Below are 6,490 nucleotides of genomic sequence, written 5' to 3'. Positions count from 1 at the left end.
TGAGCAGAAGGTAGGCTGACCTATGAAGCTAGCTGACAAGGGCAAGGGAGAGGGACCATACCCTTCAGGCAAAGTCTCTGCTACGAACCCAGACTTTGGACTCTGGCAGAATAGTCCGGGTATAAAGAGTGCACAGAGCAGCGAGTCAAGGATGGTTCACCCCCACTAGATGTGGGTGAAGGGGACCTCCAAGGCTGGATGACACTTCTGCACTGCCTCAGGCACACCCAGGTTGATGTTACCCTGGGGAGCAAAGGCACACAGGCTGCTTTCTCCAACGCCGCTGATATTCAGGACACGGGTGAAGGCTTGAGAGAAGACCTGAGTGGGGAGGAGGAGGGGTCAGTTCTGAGCCAGGCTCTCCCCTGGGTGGCTCCAATTAGCCTGGGATTCCATTCTTTTGGGGAATAGATCTTAGTCATCCTTAGAAGCTGTGGATCTTGCCAACTCTTGATCTCCTCCTACCCATTTCTATAGTTAACAAACATTTGTAGCACTGTCCCTGTGCTGGGTCTGAAGGCAGCAAAGCAGAGTGCTTATCTGAGAAGTTCAAGAGCAGGCTGTTCCCATGCAGCTCACATGCATGGTGCTATCCAGGGGTCTGTGGACCGAAGGAGGAGCAGCTGGCTATTGGAGTTCAGGAAGGTTCCCAGACAAGGTGGACTGCTGCTAGAAAGATAGCAGCCATGTGCTGAGTAGACGAGGGGGGTGTTACATGTATAGTCTGTTATACATCCCTGGGATTGGAACACTGGGTGGTGGTAGGGCCAGCAGGGCCCCTTGCTGCAGCACAGGGATTGTTCTGTAGAGTGTCACTGAAGGAGGAGATTGGTGGAAAACTCTGCAGGCATAGACCTCTATGAGGGCCAGAGCTGACCTCACATTATCCCCAAATTGGGATTCCATTATAGCAAGCCAAAGTCACCGGCTTGGCCAAAGTCACCAGCTTGGCCAGTCCCTGGCTTGGAAGCAGGCCACTGGTTTTCAGGGATGGCACGGCAGCCCCTGCTACCTCACTCCTTTAAGAATCTACAGTAGGACCTCTGTGAGTTGACCACCCAAGGGACTGTAACACATTGGTCAACATACAGAGGGAAGTGGTCAACATAGGAACTTCTACTGAGTACATGAGGTGCACGTTCAGTCTATGAAAGTTTAGGTCAACATAAAGAGGTGGTCAGCTAAGGAGGGTCTACTGTGCATGCAGCTTCCCCGAGATCCATCATCTAAGGACAGGGCCAGCACTGGCACGCAGCTGACCCTGAGCTAGGCCCTACTCCAGTCTCTTCATGTGAATTAATGCAATCCTCACCACAAAGCTATGATGTCAGTACTACTATTATAACCATTTTACAGACAAGTAAACTGAGACACAGACTGTCAAGTCACAGGTTCCCCTAAGGGCAGCCCACACCAACTGAGTTGGGGTAAGTGAGTGAAGACCTGTGGGCAACTCCAGTGCCACCTGCAGAGCCATCTCTGCTGAACGTCTAATGGCCACCTCCTCCATCTCTGCATGCTCCTTCCCACCACCCAGGAGGGCTGAGGCTTCTCCGGTCCCTAGAAGGAGGCAGAGTTCTGTCCTTGTTACCAGAAGGGTTATTCCCAGCTAATGTTAAGTTAGAGTGAGAGAGCAATTAGATTTCTGGCTGTGTTAAAAAGGAGTCTGCAGCTACCAAAGCAGTGTATGTGGGACAAACCACTGTCTTAGAGTGTGTGGAGATCTGAGGCAGCCCTGTCCTCTGAGGACTGGGATGGTGGCTGGCCTGGGACAGTGGCCAGGCTGGGATGGTGGCTGGCCTGGGACTGTGGCCAGGCTGGGATGGTGGCTGGAGTGGGACAGTGGCCAACCTGGGACAGTGGCCGGGCTGGATGGTGGCCAGGCTGGGATGGTGGCCAAGCTGGGACAGTAGCTGGCCTGGGATGGTGGCTGGCTTAGGACAGTGGCTGGTCTGGGATGGTGGCCGGCTTGGGAGAGTGGCTGCCTGGGATGGTGGCCAGGCTGGGACAGTGGCTGGCTTGGGACAGTGGCCAGCCTGAAATGGTAGCTGGGCTGGGACAGTGGCCAGACTGGTGACCAGGATGGTGGCCAGGTGGGGACAGTGGCTGGCCTGGGATGGCCTGTGTGGTGATGTGGCCCATCTGTCTGGGCTGAATCAGGGAAAGTCTGGCTCACAGGATGCTCTGCAAGAAAAGGGACTTGAGAGGTAGGCGGCACCCACTTGACAAGGACAGGCTGCTTCCTTTAGTAAGAGTGTCCCTGCAGTTGGCTTTGCACTTTTTTCTTCTCTTGAGCCCTTTTTGGAGAAAGTAGAAAGCAGAGGAGCCCGTGTGACCTGACACAAGCCCGCAGCTCTGCTCTGAAGTCCACAGCCCACCCTGCGGTGGCCCCAGTCCAAAGCCCCCTGGGCTCGATGCCTCCCAGCTCCCGGGGCCCCAGGGAGTTCCCTCTTTGAGGGTCTATGGCATTGACCATAGACCAAGGTTAGTGAAGCTGAAAATGAATAGAGGGTTCTTTTCTATGTGGTTCTTTCTCATGCCTCATACTTGGCAGGACAGGAACCATAAAGTGACGGGCTCTGTCTGAGAAAACTTGCCAGGGGCGGGAGGCTGTTGAAGATGGCTTTTGGCTGGCTCATAAAGACTCTTGGAAAACAAACCCAGCCCCATACTGTTCCATTTTAATGCCCCACAGTGGGCTCTGGTGGAGGCATCTCTGCACCCCCTCTTGGCCCTGCTACGTCTGGGCCTGTCCACTGCACAGTGAGGCCACAGCCCTGCCAAACCTCCCAATGCATCCTTCTCAGGAGACCTGTTCTTTCTAGATTTGAACAAGGAGGTGAGAATTCAGGTAAGAGAAAGCTTGCCCAGTGGTCTGGACTGTCCACTGCCTAGATGAGCTGCAGTCTCTGCCCAGACCTCCCTCCACACAGCTGTGGGGCCCAAGGAGGCACCAGCAGAAAGGCCAGGCCAAGTGAGGGGCCACCACCCCCTGATCACCGAGGATCCCAGCTGTCTCTGGGGAGGTGACCTGGCTGCCCAGGGCACTGGGCACCATCCCTCCTCACCATGAGCCCACCCTGGAGGCACAGGGGTCAGAAGGGTGCCGAGAACAGTGCAGTCTGCAGTGTGAGAGCATGAGGAAGAGACACTGGGGCAGGCACTTTTGTGTCCCTCTGAGTTTTGCCTGCCAGATCCTGGGCTGGCACTTGTCAACCTCAGATAAAACCCAGCAGGGCTCTTGCCCGTGGCCCTGGACTCTGCACACATTTCCCTGGTGTCTACAAGCTCTCTGCTACTACACATCCTGGCCTCACCTGCATCTCACCTGCCTGTATTTCTGAGGGTGGCCACATGTCCCCGCTGCGCCCCCTTCCTCACCCCTGCCCCATCACCTCCTGAGTTGTGGGGCCCCTCTCTGCCATGCTGACACCCCCACCTACTCAGCCATATCTGGTCTGTCTCATGCTCTGGTTGTGCCCATCCTTCTGGGCCATTGCCCAGAGCTCAGCTCTCCTGTCCAGCCAGGTGGCAGCTGCCCCATGGAGCAGCATGGCTGGGCCAGAGAGCAGAAGTGGGACTGCCATTGCTGGTTGCCCATCTCCGATGAAGCTAAGGGAATCGCACACTTTGTGATTTGGAAAATTTTCTCCCAGGCCCGGGTTCCCGCCTGTCTGCAGCCACTGCCTGCTGGCTCCAGTACTGAGGAAGGGTAAGACTGTCGCTCAGCTCGTGCTAAAGGGGAAAATCCCAGCCTCCTAGTGAGCGAAGCCAGGCACACTGTCTGTCTCTCATCTGCTATTTTCTCTAAGCAGATTTGGTCAGCCCAGGGTGGGAGTCAGCATAGTCAACAAGTCCAGGCCCCAAATGCGTGCAAAGACCTCTCCCAGGCCAGTGGCCATCCTCATGTACCCACACTCTAGGCCTGTTGCCACGGGGTGGCTCTCCAGCAAGGCACCGTGGCTTTTGAAAGGACATTCCTACACAGCCCCAGGCTTGTGGCCATCTGCTACCCTTGGGAGTGGGCGGGAGACTTTGATGTAGCTTTCCACAGCGTGAGTGAGTAGGCACCAGATCTGGAGGTCACCAGCTCACACCAGGGATCCTCTTTGAGGAAGGACTGGCTGCCAGGCTGCAGGCGGGCGGCCAGCAGCGGCTTTGGCTGATTGCTCCTTGGGGTCTGCTCCTCTGCACGGAACCTCCTCACCCAAGGCAGATGGGGACAGTGCAGGGCAGAGGTTAAGGCTACTGCTATGGGCCCGGCCAGTGGATTAGAGAAGAAAAGCTAGTGTGAGTGTGACATTGTCCGTAAGGCCGGGCTACTTACTGAAAAGAAGAACATTGTCGTCATCATGAGGCAACTCACTCAGAACCTGTTCCTGGTGACACAAATTGTTACGTGGCCGAGTGTTTCCTTCAGGTTTTCCCACACACTCGTCTGCAGGGCAGGTCTGGCCAGTTTCCCACAAGTGTGAAAGGACATGCCCAGCCACAGATTTGAATCTTGCTCTTCCCCCTTAACATCTTAACGGGCATTTTCCTGACAAGATTCCTCCTCAGACCTAAATTCTGATCCAAACAGTGGTGTAAGAAAGATCGGCCTTTTCAAATGGATTTGATGCATGCATGGTCTGTGCTTCCTGGCCCTGCTTCACATCCAGGATGTGGTTGGATTTCATCAGTGAGAGAGTCGTGGTGTGGAGGGAAGGACAGGGCATGGGGACAGCACCGGGGCCTTCACTGCTTCCCACACATTCTGCACAGAGCCTGGCGTTTCTCTCCATCACTCCCGCTGCATGAAGGTGGCCAGATTGCCTCATCTCTCAGGGTGGGGGTTATTCATTTACTTACTCAGAGCACATTTACTAAGATTGTGAGCTGGTCTTAAGGAAGACCCTGGGTTACTTGGAAAGCAGACTTACTCCTTGGCCCCAAGAAACATCTTTTTTTTTTTCCCTAAAAGCACGATCCTTTTGATCTCTTCAGTATGTAGTGACGGAGAAAGAAGAGACGTGATCTCTCATATCTGGCGTCAGATGTAATCTGCCAAAAGTTTCTCTTATCACAGTGGGAACCCAGGCCTGAGGAGTTTGGGTGACGCGCCGTGGGCCTTGCGGTTACACAGCAGCCCCTCAATCCTGTGCTTCCATGTTCTAGTGAGAGGCCGTGGCTCACGACCATGTGTGTTTCACATTCACTGTGGTGCCTGCCATGCTGGTGATCACTCCTCCACATGTGCCCATGAAGTGCGATTGGCATTGAAAGATAATGAAATCATTGTAGGAAGGGCTCAGTGATCATGGAATTTGGGCTTGTGCCAGATAATAAACAGTTAAGTGGGATTTTTCCCTGCAGGACTTCTGAGAGCTTTAATGTGTAATATGCCCTGTGAAACTGTCAAGGGGAAGAGGTTATGCATCTGTTTGGCAAAAGTATTTCACAGGGCATAGACAAATGCATAATTTGAGAAACTCTGTTCTGGAATCTCTCTGCCCTTTGCAGTGGAGCCAGCCTAATTGAAACAAAATTGCTGAAAATGCCATTCAGATGACAATCCGCTTCCAAAGGAAATCATTATTATTTCTTAAGAACACAGAGTGTTTTCAAGTTTGGAACGCAGCTGGGCACATCTGATTTAAAAAGCCCTTCTATAACTAGAGACCTGGGGTCTATTAGGACCCAACTTCAGTAGGCCGGACTTGACCTGAACAGTGACACTTTCCACTGTCTGTGCTTGAGACTTTGCCTCATCTCTCAATATCTTTTCTCTCTCTCTCCCTGTTATTCATAGAACCCTACCACAGGACGGTTGTGACTCTCATGCAGCTGGATGAGGCCATAAGACTGTTCTGTCAGGTGGAGTTGACTCTAAATAATTTGTACAACTTCCACATCTCACCCTTCAAAGGCAGCCGCTTGGCTCTGCACATCCTCCCCCCCCTTCTCACAGGCTGGAGCAAGGATGAGGCAGTGCCTGCACACGCAGTGCGAGCAGCTCCTTGGTGGCCGTGGAGCAAGGCGCAGGAAGGAGGCTGGATGCCCAGACTGCCGCTGGTCTCCAGTGCCATGTGCCCTTTGTCCTGCTGGCTAGGGAGTGTGCCTTTATCTCAGTCTCAGCACCAGGTCACCTAACTCAAGACTTCACTGCACTCCCTCGACGCTGGTCACTGCTCTATGTGGCAAAGTTGTGCCCAGTGCTCCATGCATGGAGGTGACACATGCAGCTTCCTGGTTGTGATTTGAACAGCAGCTTCAGACTCTCCACACCTCTCTGCCCTTCCCACAACCTGGTTAGGCACAGAATTGGGAGCCACATTCGATCGTGGAGCAGGAGGTGCAGCCCAGGGCACGTTGGAGCAATGCCCCACAGTGTCTGAGCTCCTGGGCCATTTGGGGAGCAGAGGCACTGTTCCCGGAGCATCTGCCCACTAGCGCTCACACCTGAGACACAGCACACTTCCGCTTCATTCAGGCTGCTCCTAGCCTCTCG

Source organism: Otolemur garnettii, unplaced genomic scaffold (genome assembly GCF_000181295.1).
Source record: "Otolemur garnettii isolate 467f Iridium unplaced genomic scaffold, OtoGar3 scaffold00136, whole genome shotgun sequence".
Taxonomy (NCBI): domain Eukaryota; kingdom Metazoa; phylum Chordata; class Mammalia; order Primates; family Galagidae; genus Otolemur; species Otolemur garnettii.
The sequence above is the reverse complement of the archived record's forward strand: the minus strand, read 5'-3'. Positions refer to the sequence as shown.